Below are 14,816 nucleotides of genomic sequence, written 5' to 3' on the forward strand. Positions count from 1 at the left end.
TATGTCTAACACAGCTGTGACATTTTACAAATAACTGCCCCGTCAATTGGGAATGAAATAAGTTACGAGTCACTTGGTTGCGATGACGTCAGTCCCTGTACTTGGCATGAACAAAATGGCTCTCCGTATATCTCTGGGACCGGATGATCGATGTCAAATAGACAAGCTTTCCATCAACGACGTCTTACTGGGACTGGAAGTTCACGTGCCATCTTGCTAATATTTCGTTGAGTATCACAATTTGGCCTCTGTACCTTTCACACCAGGAACTGGCTGCACGGTAATTATCCACTAACGAAAGAAAATTACAACGCAAAAAGTAACTGATGTACGTAATGAAATCTCGGAAATACAACTGTCTAGGTAAAATATTTAAGCCGGCCGTGGTGGCCGTGCGGTTCTAGGCGCTCCAGTCCGGAGCCGCGCTGCTGCTACTGTCGCAGGTTCGAATCCTGCCTCGGGCATGGGTGTGTGTCATGTCCTTAGGTTAGTTAGGTTTAAGTAGTTCTAAGTTCTAGGGGACTGATGACCACAGCAGTTGAGTCCCATAGTGCTCAGAGCAGTAACATATTTAAGATTACAAGTTCACAGGTTAGTGTGTGAGATAAGCCACTGTAAATGTGAAATTCTGGTACCTTAACAACAGATGCAACCGTCAAAATGTTGACTGCATTCATGCATTGTGTGTCACAGGGCTGGATGTCAGCTTGTGGGGTGGAGTTTCATGCCTGTTGCTCTTGGTCCATCAATACCGGGGTGGTTAGTGCTGATTGTGGATGACGCTGGAGTTGTCATCCGATGATGTCCCATATGCGCTCGATAGGTGACAGATGTGGTGATCGAGCAGACCAAGGCGACATGTCGACATCCTATAGATCATGTTGGGTTTCAATATCGGAATGTGGGCAAGAGTTATCCTTTGGGGAACATGCCCTGACCCGGTCTCTGTGGCCGAGTGGTTCTAGGCGCTTCAGTCCGGAACCGCTCTGCTGCTACGGTTGCAGGTTCGAATCCTGCCTCGGGCACGGATGTGTGTGATGTCCTTAGATTAGTAGTTCTAAGTCTAGGGGACTGATGACTCAGATAAGTCCCACAGTACTTCGAGCCATTTGAATAATTTTGAACATGTCCTGTAATGCTGTTCACGAATTTCAGTGCAACAGGTGGAATCACCATACTGAGGTACAAATTTTTAGTCAGGGTGCGCGGGATAACGACGAGAGTGCTCACACTGTTGTATGAAATCAGATCTAGATATCAAGTCAAAGGTGGAGGTCCAGTACGTCTAGCTCGCAGACGTGTTGGGTGCAGGCCCTCAACTGCTAACCACCACACGGCCATCACTGGCACTGAGGCACAACCCATGTTGAACCATCTTCCATGAGATAACACAACGGACCTCCTCCACCCTGTTCTCCAGTGAGCTCTCGCTTGACACAAGTACAGTCGCAAATATCGGTGGTTTGGGGTCTGTGGAATGCACGCTATTGGGCGACTGGCTTGGAGCTGTCCTTGAAATAACGGATTTTTGTGCGTTTATTGAGTCACTCTGGTGCCAAGTGTTGCTCAAATTTCTGCTGCAGATGCAGTACGATGCACTTGAGCCATACACGGATCGCGATGGTCTGCCCTCTCGATAGTGCCACGTGGACGTCCGGAGTCCGTTCTTATTGCGACCGTACATTCTTGTGGCCACCGCTGCCAACAATCATGTACAGTGGGTACATTCCTGCCACGTCTCTCTGCAGCGTCGCGGAAGGAACATCCAGAACTTCGTAGTCGTATTACACGACCTCGTTCAAATTTAGCGAGGTGTTGATAATGGCGCCTTTGTCGCCTTGAAGGCATTCTTGACTAATATCAACTCACCACGTCCAATGTCCGCCCCGATAGCTACGTGGTCAGTATGACCGACCGGGTTAGAATCCCGGATGGGTCGGGGATTTTCTCCGCTCAGGGACTGGGTGTTGTGTTGTCTTCAAAATCATTTCATCCCCATACGGCGCGCAGGTCGCCCAATGTGGCGTCGAATGAAATAAGAACTGCACCAAGGCGGCCGGACCTGCCCCGCAAGGGGCCTCCCAGCCAATGACGCCAAACGCTCATTACCATTTTACCACGTCCAATCTCAAAGATATTTGATGCTCACGATCTCTACAGCGTATATTTAAAGCAAACCTGATTTCTATGGTCAAATAGACATCACCTTTCAAGATGTAGAAACACACCCACCAACTTCCGTTTGTGTCGAGCAACTAATTCCTGGTGTTATGATAGTCTTCTTCAGTGTATATTTTAAGTGTGAGACATTGCCTGATGACCTGTGTCTTAACTCGCAGCCCTTTTTGAAGGTGGGTGAGCTCGGCTGATCTGCTAGTTGCAAGAGTGGCTACTCGTCTAGTGCTGTTGTCCGTACGTGAATTTATGTTCCGCAGCCATCCGAAACTAGCGCACAAATAAAAATTTCCCTTGAGCTAGCAACTACGACACTGGTGCAGACCTGTCGGCTAAGCTCTAAGGCGTTAGGAATTCTTCGTCAGAAGTATGTAACGTGACGCAGGCGCTTGACACACCACGCTGAAATTCAGTTCATTGCGTGAATATTGCTCCTCGACTCCTTTAACGGCATGTCTGAAGTGCTTATAAAACAACAAATCCGTCTTATTGCAGCTAAAACTAAGTCATAACGCCATATTCAGTACGCTGTACCTCATTAGTCCGCTTCACTGCACTCCGAATCACTTCCTTTGCTGCCCTGTATCATTAAACCGTATGATGTTTCCGTTTATAGCTGTTCATTTTTCTTCGTTCTGCTCTCGTGTTCTGATACTTTCTCATCACAGAAGAGCAGGGGAATGACTTGCAGAATGTCCCACGAGGATCTCGCCTTCGATCCCACTAGTTCCGTGACTCGACGCGCGCGGCACCGTATTACGTGTTCGGTAGCGGGACCGCGCTGTCGGAAACGAAGGCAAGACTGCATTTGCCGGTGTTATTCTTACCGTAAAGCGTTTCAGGTCTAATTGAGACCTTGAGCTGTTTAACTGCTGCTGACGTGAGCCCGGTGGCACGATAGGTCAAACCCCAGAACCGACCCCGCCCATCGAAGTGCGCAATTGCGTCATTCGAGGCTCTACGAACATCCACTTTAGCGTCAGTACGATGGTTTGTTACGAGGTTGGAATTACAAATTTTCTGTAGTCCTTTATACGAACGGTATCACTAAATATATTCTATTAAAACAAAGAAATACATTCAGTATCGCCGGTCGAAGTGGCCGTGCGGTTAAAGGCGCTGCAGTCTGGAACCGCAAGACCGCTACGGTCGCAGGTTCGAATCCTGCCTCGGGCATGGATGTTTGTGTTGTCCTTAGGTTAGTTAGGTTTAACTAGTTCTAAGTTCTAGGGGACTAATGACCTCAGCAGTTGAGTCCCATAGTGCTCAGAGCCATTTGAACCATTCAGTATCTGGAACAAAGAATCACGTAAGTAAACCTTTCGACTGTGTAGCAGACTGAAAGTGTAAGTGAAGCATCAGACGAGTTCAACAAGCATATTGTTTCATGGTGATTTATGGTGATGAACTACTTTCTAGCCTAAAATAATTATAGGTGATAGAATCACATAAATTTCTTCTGGATATCTGTTCTATCTTGTCTTATGTCGTGTGAAACACTCCGAATCTACTCACATTGCTATCATGCAACACTGATTGCAGCCTTTGACACGCCGAACTTCTGAAATTTAAAATTTCAATTGCTGCTGCTTAGCATATTTTCTTCTGAACTTTAATTCTTCTCTTTTTTATGTATCGAAATCAGGCGATTCAAGTTGTATTGATGTTTAATAAGCAGTATACGCTGTAACTGTAAAAGTGTTCGTTTATTGCTCTAGGTTGCATCATGTTAATGGCACACAGTTATTTTTTTATTTTTTTCGTGTTGAGTGATTGGGCCTATACGACTACCTATAAATCTTCACACCAGATTTAGTGTAGTAAATCGACTATTCCTTGCCACTGTAGTGTTATCTTGAAGCTGTGAGGAAGGAGGTCAGGCTCTCCAAGGCGCAGAAGCAGAGACGATGCTGAGGGCAGACGAAACTAAGAGAGTTATCGTTACATGAAGTAAACCGCAAGGGGAGAGTCTTGCGAAAATGCAGACATCCCCAGACGCGGTCCCAGGGCGTTAATTACTCTTCAAGGAATTAACATGTAACTTCATAAGTAGTCTAGTCGCTGTGGTAGGCTGCCACCTTAGAACTTTGTAACGAACGAGCACGTATTAGCGTATAAAGCCAGCTTGATACCAGCCCTGAGAACAGCAACGTCAGCTGGCTCACAAGGGTTAGAAAGAGAGCGACAACGCCAAAAAACAGTTAACCTAGCAGTTCCTACTCCGGGAAGCCCGAGAGGCGGGGCTAAATGATGTATAACAATAACGTTGCATATCTTATTTGGCAAAGCATTTACGTTAGTTAGTGCAACAGCATTAACATCCCCGCCTTAGGAGCAGTAGAGGGAACCTAACTAAACCGTGATTGGCAGGTGCCTGCAAGAGACCTGCGGGATTGGCTGGGTGGCTTTAAGTGAGAAAAACAGTGCCCCCACGCGACTCTTTAAAACCTTTAGATTCCTCATTTTGGCGGAGTTCTCAGTCAGACGATCTGGGCGCGGAATCTGCGTCCGTCGACCCCAGCCTCGGCCCAGCTCCGCGTAAATCTGCTCTCTCACTTGGAGTGCCTCAGTGAACTGTGTGACATTTAATATGTTTTACTTTGCAACTAAGTTGTTGCTTTAAGATGCTGCTAGTGTTTGCTACTGAGGTTAACATCCATTCCTGGGACGTCTGCACTAGCTTCTGTTGTAACAGTGTTATTCATGCTTTTTCTAACCCTAGAACTAGTCCTGACAGGAATAAAAAACTACTTCAAAACCCTGTTTGTCCAAGAGTCTCCACAACGAGTTCCCTACGAAGTCCCACCACCTGCATTTCTAGTAAATGTCTGTACCAGTGTCGGCTCAGATAGAAAAAAAATAAAAAGATCAGTCAAAGGTCTTCACTGTGAATTGTCCTTCTGCCTTCCGCTCTGTACCGCTCGCGAGCGCAGACTGACCAGTAACCCCTTTTCTCCCTCTCCCACCTAAGTCAGGACACGACATTGGATAATCCACGTAGCATGTTATATATAACGTTGTAATCACCAACTGGATGACGCGTAACTTGTTGATGCTTTAAACGCGCACGTCTCAACAATTCCTGCAAGTTATTCACTAAATGGCGTTCCTCGCAGCCTCACGCCACTAAGTTTCAACAGAAGCTGTACAATACGCTTGCGTACCAGACATGCGCCAGTCTGCCACCACCCGATGGTTATTGCATTGAAAGCCGGGAATGTTCCTTTCTGCTCTGCTACAGACAGAAAACGAATGGAAGTTTTTCCTATCAACACAGCGTGCCTGCTATAGCTGCCTGCTGTCGCCTCTTGAAGTGACTACAGCATGCTACTTACTTGAAGAAAACTCACTCCATTAAATACTTTCAATAAATTGGAATACACGGAAGATATATAAAACCTATTCCAATTTGAAACTTCTATCAAAATGTTTTTCATATAAAACTCTTGGTAACTCTGCTGGAAGACGGCGTAGGTTATCATCCATCAGAAAGATTCCCAACAATTAGTATTAAAATGATATTTCTTAAATATCAAGAAATATTCAGCTTAAATGAGGCTTATTCTTGTGAAACGTCCAGTAAAATTATAAGTCTGAAGTTATTAGAGGTCATTTGAAACATTAAAGTCCTGCCACTGTGACTCTGAGTGATGCCTACGCAGAGTTCACGGCAGGCCTACGATGTCTACGGAGGCTAACCTCGGAGACGATGGGCGAACACTGCAGCTGTCCTCCTACATGATGTCCTTAGGTTGGCAAGCTGCGGTCCCTGGCAGACCTCGGTATCGTTCGTACTGCAAACCCGTACATCTGCTGCGCGACGAGTGTTTCGAGCGCGGCTTATCGATTGTGGTGCAGTACTCCCTGGAGTCGTGAGTATCGTCACCACGTACTACACCGACAATCTCCTAGTGGAGTCTTTCTTTAACATCTACCACTACAATCAAACTCTGTGGTTCACATAAAGGGTATGGAGTCCTGCACTACACACCCAGCAGAGACAACTAGACTCCGTTATCACTCGGCACACTGCTTTCGGCCACTCTCACTTAGGACTGTCCCATCTGATACGCACATTTCAGGTGATTTACATAGTTCGCCTTCACTCAGCACTTCCATGCTTTGCGACTACAGCTCAAAAACCTTACAGACAGAAAGGAAGGGGAGAGGTTTCACTCGATGATCTGTCAACTGTATATAAAAGGAGGCGATGCTCTGCTTCTCTCAAAACAGCCCGCTGGTATGTGAGGGTAGAGTTGCTAGAGCGTGATTTGTTTTTCGAATATACTGTCTTCTGTCAGTTCTATGCCCTTAACCAAATTATTCACTGCTTTCGCCAATTTGAACAAATTGTGAATGGGCTCTGTTACGGTGTTAAGTCAGCGCCAGCACGCCAGTCGGGAACGGCAAAGAAGGGAAGGCTGTGAGAAGAGGTGAGGCAATCGCACGGTGACCGACCCCTCTCCAGGATGACAACGCGACAGCAGCAGCCCTAGGTGAAGACGACGTAAGCGCCGCGCCCGACTGGTCGCAACCCGCTTCCATAGCAGCTTCAACATTAGCCACTCCGTTAGCCGACGCATTGTAGTGTCATCATTGGCAATCTGTACGTAGCGCAGTTAGAGATGAGCAGTCACTGCAGTTCAGTTGACAAACTTTCGTTAGTAGCGGTCGCTAGAACCAGAAGTGGTATTTGTGTTTGTCTATTCTGAAGAAGATTGATCATTTTGTATGTCACCCTTGCTTGCGATACATCTGTGTAATTGCATTTGTGGGTGATAATGTGTAACAGACTACAAGAATCCTCAGATCAAAGTTACGTATTCGTACTTGTGTTGTTGTAATAAAACTCATTAATACGAGTTGTTTGATTATTTGTCTAGCGAACCGAGTATGCAGGATTCCTAGACACAACAGTCTCACTGCTACTTAAATTAACATCGTGTGGCAGAGAAACGATAAACTCGACCTCCAAGCTTTTTCTTGTAATTCGTCTTTGTTGGTTAGCTAAAGATATTCTCTATAAGGAGATTTGGTGTAGAACGTCACAAGAGGCGCGTGAAGTTATCGTTCGACAGAAGTTCTATTCTCTGTGGCATAGAACACTAGGGATTCAATTGTTTAAAACTGTTTTACGCCTAAATGCAAAAGCTAATGGTGTTGAAATAAATAAATACGTATCCCTTCATGAGGCAGTATTGCTCGAAAATAGTCGAAAAATTCCTACAATAATATATCAGGAAACCAATACCTGCTGAGATATCGACAAATATGTCCCCTCATTGACATATGACTGCTACGTAGATGTAGACACTACAGGCAGTGCTGTAAGTGCTTACCATGCATCCTGACATATTCCTCAGTCCTTCTTCATAGCGACTCGCGCTCTCTTTCAAATACATTTGACACCAATTGAACTTCGTCACGGTCATACAACAATTCCTTTAAATGTCCCAATAGCCCGAAATGTAATGGACATCTTCGAGCAAACCATCGCTCAGTAAACATTGCTGTGTGACTATCTCACGATCCATAGTAAACTAACGTAGTGCTCCGTCGTGCACAAACTACAATCGTTGTTTTTCTACAAGGGTAACGTTCCCCGTATGTCAATAAGTACTGGTTTACAGGAAATCTTCTTTTAGTTTTCACCGATACTATCTCCTGCAGGAACATAGGACACTTTTTTGTGTATCACTGGCTTGGTATCTCAGGGCCCATAGCCAATCTTGCTTGTAGGTTTCAATTCCTCTCAGATAGATACCTGTGAAAGTTTCAAGCCTATCCTGATGTTTCCATATATGTCCCATAGAGCACTACAAGAAAATGTTAAGGTAAATCATCTTGTAGCTAACACACACACACACACACACACACACACCAACACACACACCACACTCTTACGCACACACACACACCTAACGCATCTCACCCTACTGTGTTGACTCTTCTGCCGATTACACAATAATTCAACATGCCTAATATCTTACATTATGAGATTTCAAAAGGAGTAGAAAAATAACTTAGCGTTAAATAGGTATAAGGCAGAGCTCTACTTATCGGCAATGTTGTCTTCTTTGTACGTCAAGCAAGTAATGAAAGAACCAATATTAAAGGAAACAGGCAGGAGCTCAAAAAATGCAGGTGAAATCCCATTTCTGGCCGAATGCTAACACTCTGCTGTCCGGCGACACCACAGTGGTGTCGTGTGCAATATAGCGGTCAATGGCCGGTGACACCGCAGTGGTGTCGTGTGCATGGTATCGCACAGTGGCCGGCGACAGCACTTTAGTGTCTTCTGCATTCTGTTAGTGTTTTGTTTAGGTAACAATAATTTGCACACGTCAACAAGTTTTAGTTTTTATAAGTACTTGTGTCCTTTCATCATGGCAGACGAAAGAGACGACACGATTATTTACGATGAATGCGCTGACGTCTTGCCTGACGTTCCGGATGACTTGGCCGATTGGGAAGAAGCCACTGGATATAAAAAAAATGAAAGTGAAGCAAAATCGTCGGAAGATAGTGAAATATGTCCCACAAGAATTCTGCGAACGCTACGGTTGCCACCTGATTCGGATGAATCAGATAGAGAAGAAAGTACATGGTGGTCAGACTTTGATTTACCGAGGACCAGTAATAAATTTGAAGGATCTCCGGGTCAAAACATATTTCGCAAAGATACGCAGAGCGTCGAGGATATCTTAGAATTGTATATTGGGAACGATGTATTTCAGTATATTAGCAACGAAACCAACAACAAGGAATCTGGATTAAAAAATGCCAAATTTTATTCGACGTTACAGGACTCGAACTTAGAAAATTGTTTGAGCTTGCTATCCTTAAGGGAATTGTAAAAAAAAAAAAAAAAGGATCGGTGGTTATTGGTCAACGAATCCATTGATAGACACACCGATATTTCGAAAAACGATGTTCCGCAACCGATTCAGACGAATATTATCATTTTGACGACAGCAACAAGAAACCGGATAATAATGCCGACCGGCTTTTCAAAGTGCAATTCGTAACCGATTATTTTTCCAAAAAGTTTAAAGAAACATTTAATCTAAGTCAAAACATCTCAGTTGATGAAGGAATGATACTGTGGCGTGGATGGTTAAATTTTAAGTCGAAAATCACGAAATACGGCATACTCATTCGGATGCTGCGTGATTCGAGTACGGGGTACATTTCCTCATTCAAGATATATTCCGGCGCTGGACAGCCTTCATCGAAAACAGTGATGGAAGTAATGACACCTTCTTATGGAAAGTGGCATCGCCTCTACATGGATAATTATTGTAGCAGTGTAGAACTTGCACAGAACTTACTTGAAAAGAAAATTCAGTTTGTGGAACGATACAGCAAAATAGAGGATTTCCGGAAAAATTCAATCGCGCAAAAGTCAATGTGTTTGAGTTTGTCATCAACGGAAAGGTGACAAGCGGCCGACGACAAGCCAAGTAATCCGAATTAGCGCTGCCGGCGCCACGCGAATAAATTTGTACGAGACGTGTGGACGGCAAAGTGTTAAGAGGAATGGCTAGGATATTCAGCACGGCCTTTGCGCTAAGAGTAAACAAGGAAAATTGGAAATTTGTGGTAAGTTTGGTCAAACTGCTGAGGTCATCGGTCCCTAAGCTTGCACACTACTTAATCAACTTAAATTAACTGACGCTTAGGACAACACACACACCCATGCACGAGGGAGGACGCGAGCCTCCGACGGGAGGAGCCCTGCAAACCGTGCCAGAACGCCCTAGCCCCTGCGGCTACCCCGCGCCGTAATAAACAAGGTAAAGATGTTGATGAGGAGTAACAGAAATACGATAACTTGTTTAACAACAAAATCGACGATGATAAATTAAAATAAATGAAAGAATTTCCAAATGAGAACGTAGCATTATGCGGGATGACTGAAGTGTAGGAGATATTAGAAGTAAGCGAAAGGAACTTTCTTCCACAAACTTCAACGGGGCTGACAGAGGATTGAAGTTGCAGAAACTGCCAAATTTTATAAACTGTTCGTCTGGATATAGCGTTTAATGGAAGGGAAGCGTGGAGTAAGAGGAGAAAATTGCAAGAAACTAAATAGTGGTGCAGTAGAACAATGTCAAAAATGGTATGACAAGTGAAGTACGATATGGAGAGGTCCGAATAAGGAACGGACGAAGAAAGAGTTATTTGAAAAATGCTTACCTAAACAAGGAACAAATTATTGGAAAACACATACTTGAGTGGTTATTTTTTTGCTATGGAGGTTGGTTGGTTGGTTGGTTTTGGGGAAGGAGACCAGACAGCGAGGTCATCGGTCTCATCGGATTAGGGAAGGACGGGGAAGGACGTCGGCCGTCGGCCTTTGAAAGGAACCATCCCGGCATTTGCCTGGAGCGATGTTAGGAAATCACGGAAAACCTAAATCAGGATGGCCGGACGCGGGATTGAACCGTCGTCCTCCCGAATGCGAGTCCAGTGTCTATCCACTGCGCCACCTCGCTCGGTTGCTATGGAGGAAATGGCATAGAAGGAAAAAGATGTATATCATACAAAATATTGGATCTTGGGAACAAGTTATTTAGAAAGTTAATGTAATAGGTAGTTATAGATGATAAGATTAGTACAATTAAAGACGATATGGGATCCGAATACTTGATTGTATTTCAGCTACCACTACGTAAAGAAAGTGTGTGCATGTGTGTGTGTGTGTGTGTGTGTGTGTGTGTGTGTGTGTGTGTGACTGAGGGAACTGGTGCTCACTTCACTAGACACGCTGACCGTATAGAGGAGCTGGGAGCTGCTGAACTTTCAACGGAGTGCAGCCCATCGCCCCTGCGTCTGCTCCTTCCGTTAAGCAAACTTGGCAGGACGCTGTTGGTGGAGGCAATCGCCGGTAGACACGCCACAGCCCGCAGCCGGCCACAGTCCGGTCCTCACTTTGGGTGGTCACCACGATTCGCCATAAATCCACTGGCGGTCTGTGGGCCGATGCCTGCTGAGATTTATCGCGGGGCCTCGCGAGTTGTGTGGTGAGGCGGGACGGCTGCGGCCGCTGCCGGACGTGTTCTCAGGCCGCAGTAGCGATCACTTCACTGCGCGTAACCTTGCTACCAGTATATATCGTCGTCCTGAAGAGAGATTGTGACTGTCGATCAACGGAAAGAATACCTTCTACTTTGCACAATATACGCTCTTGGTGTACTTAATTGATTAAAGTTGCAATTCGCTGTGATAGGTTCAACATCCACCATAGTATTGTTCATGTTTAGTGTTCTTACCAGGCATCTAAGGGGCATCAGTAGCGACAGATGTTGAGTGAACACCGTGAAGGATACCTTTTTTCCCCCTTCGGATATGACAGTGGCCCGATGTTGGACTGCAAGGGAACGTGACAGCATCCATACTCGTTGTCAAGGTTATCGTCGACCATGTATAAACCAGCAAGGAAGGATCCCCATATTGTGCACCAAGCACTTTTCTTATGATTCATCAGTTTCCTGACTGATTTTATACGGCCCGCCACGAATTCCTCTCCTGTGTGAACCTCTTCATCTCAGAGTAGCACTTGCAACACACGTTCTCAATTATTTGCTGGATGCATTCCAACCGCTGGCTTCGTCTGCAGTTTTGCCCATTACAGCTCCCTCTAGTACCATGGAAGTCAATCCATGATATCTTAACAGACGTCTTACCATCTTGTCCCTTCTTCTTGTCAGAGCTTCCAACATATTCCTTTCCTCTCCGATTCTGCGTAGAACCTTCTCATTCCTTACCTTATCAATCCACCTAATTTTCAACATTCTTCTGTTGCACCACATCTCAAATGCTTCGATTATGTTCTGTTCCGGTTTTCCTATAGTCCATGTTTCACTGCCATAAAATTCTGTGCTCCAAACGTACATTCTCAGAAATTTCTTACTTAAACTAAGACCCGTGTTTGATACTAGTAGACTTGTCTTGGCCAGGAATCCCATTGTTGGTCTGCTTGTGATTTCCTCCTTGCTCCATTCGTCATTGGTTATTTTGCTGCCTAGGTAGCAAAATTCCTGAACTTCATCTACGTAGTGATCATCAATCCCTCCGTTCAGTTTCTCGGTGTACTCATGTCTACTACTTCTTATAACTTTCGTGTTCCTTTGATTTACTCTCAACACATAATCTGTACTCTTTTGACTGTTCATTCCATTCAGCAGATCATGCAATTCTTCCTCACTTTCACTCAGAGTAGCAATGTCATCAGCGAATTGTATAGGTGATATAGTTTCACCTTGAATTTTAATTCCTCTGCTGCACCTTCCTTTATTTCCATCGCTGCTTCTGCGATATACAGATTGAACAGATAAGGCGAAAGATTACAACCCTGTCTTACACCCTTTTTAATCCGAGCATTTCGTTCTTGACGTCCGCTATTATTATTCCCTATAGGCTCTTGTACATATTCTATATTACTCGTCTCTCCCTATGCCTTACCCCTGTTTTTTCCAGAATTTCGAACATCTTGCATCATTTTACATTGTCGAACGATTTTTCCAGGTCGACAAATCCCATGAGCGTGTCTTGATTTTTCTTTAGTCTTCCTTTCATTATCAACCACTACGTGAGAATTGCCTCACTGGTGCCCTTACCTTTCCTAAAGCCAAACTAATCTAACATATCCTCAATGTTCTTTTCCATTATTCTGCATGTTATTCTTGTCAGCAACTTGAATGCGTCAGCTTTTAAGCTGATTGTGCGACAATTATCGCACTTGTCAGCTCTTGCAGTCGTCGGAATTGTGGGGGTGATATTTTTCCGGAAGTCAGAAGGTATATTGCCAGACTCATATATTCTACACACCAACGTGAATAGCCGTTTTGTTGCCACTTACCCCAGTGATTTTAGAGATTCTGATGGAATGTTATTTATCCCTTCTGCCATATTTAATCTTAAGTCCTCCAAGGCTCTCTTAAATTCTGAATCTAATACTGAATCCCCTATCTCTTCTAAATCGACTCCTGTTTCTTCTTCGACAACATTAGACAAATCTTCTCCCTCATAGAGACCTTCAATGTACTCTTTCCACCTATCCGCTCTCTCCATTGCATTGAAGAGTAGAATTCCCGTAACAGTCTTAAGGCCCCCCCCCCCCCCTTGCTTTTGATGTGGCTGGCGTCTATTTTGACCTTCCTATATGCTGAATCTGTCCTTCCGAAAATCGATTCTTTTTTCATTTCCTCACATTTTTCATCAGCCATTTCGTTTTAGGTTCCCTGCAATTCCTGTTTATTTCATCCCTCAGCGACTTGTATTTCTGTATTCCTGAATTTCCCTAAACTTTTTTGTATTTTCTTCGTTCATCGATCGACTGTAGTATTTCTTTTGTTACCTATGGTTTCTTTGGAGTTACCTTCTTTGTACGTATGTTTTTCTTTCGAGCAATTGTGATTACCCGTTTTAGTGATGTCCATTCCTCTTCAACTGTACTGCCTATTGAGCTATTCCCTATTGCTGTATCTAAATCTTCCCACGGTTATTAGATTTTCTTCTCCCTTTACGTAGTGCATTACCCATCCAACACCCTCATAGACTTTCTCTGTCTCTTTATCTTTGGCTTGAGACGTCGGCATACATACCTGAACTATCGTTGTCGATATTGGTTCGCTGTCGATTGTGACAATATCACTGAACTGTTCACAGTAATACACTCTCTGCCCTACCTTCCACTTCATAACGAACCCTACTCTTGTTAAACGAATTCAACTCACACTATACCATTTTCTGCTGCTGTTGATATTACCCTATAGTCATATGACCAGAAATCCTTGTCTTCTTTACATTTTGCTTCACTGAGTGCTGTATCTAGATTTAGCTTTTACATTTTCATTCTAAAATATTCTAGCTTCTCTATCACTTTCAAGCTTCTGACATTCCATGCCCCGGCTCGTAGAACGTTATAGTTTCCTTGGCTGTTAAATCTTTTTCTCGTGGTCGCCTCCCCTTTGAAGCCTCCTGCCTAATGGGGGACTATTCCGGAATCTTTTGCCAATGGAGGGATCATCATGACACTTTTTCGATTACAGGCCACATGTCCTGTAGATACACGTTATGTGTCTTTAATGCAATAGTTTCCTTGCCTTCTGTATGCTCATGTCATTGATCTTTGCTGATTCTACCGCCTTCAGGGGAAATTTCCCACTCCAAGGACAAGAGAATGTCCTGAACCTCTGTCCGCCCCTCCGCCCTCTTTGACAAGGCCGTTGGTAGAATGAGATTGACTTCTTATGCCGGAAATCTTCGGCGACAAATTCTGATTATTAATCAAAATTTATCCTATGGCGCGTTTCGAACACTGGACCGAGGCCGTTTTGATTGTTGATTATAGACGATACCCCTAAACCACTGGTCAATTCACACCTAGTAACAGAGTCACATCTTCGCCTGGTAAACGAGAACTAGTAATGGACTCACAATAACACTGTCATCCTGCTCCGTTGGTTAGCAGCAGCTGGACTAGGAAATCATCGTCCCATGCGTAAGCTGCCGTTAACACCACAATTCAGACGGTTGGGTTTAGGAGGTGTCATGGCTGGGAAGCACTGACTGCTGACAAATGGAATCGCACTGCCTTCGGCGATGAACCGCGATTCGGCTCTAACCTGGATGAT

Source organism: Schistocerca cancellata, chromosome 1, assembly GCF_023864275.1.
Source record: "Schistocerca cancellata isolate TAMUIC-IGC-003103 chromosome 1, iqSchCanc2.1, whole genome shotgun sequence".
NCBI lineage: Eukaryota > Metazoa > Arthropoda > Insecta > Orthoptera > Acrididae > Schistocerca > Schistocerca cancellata.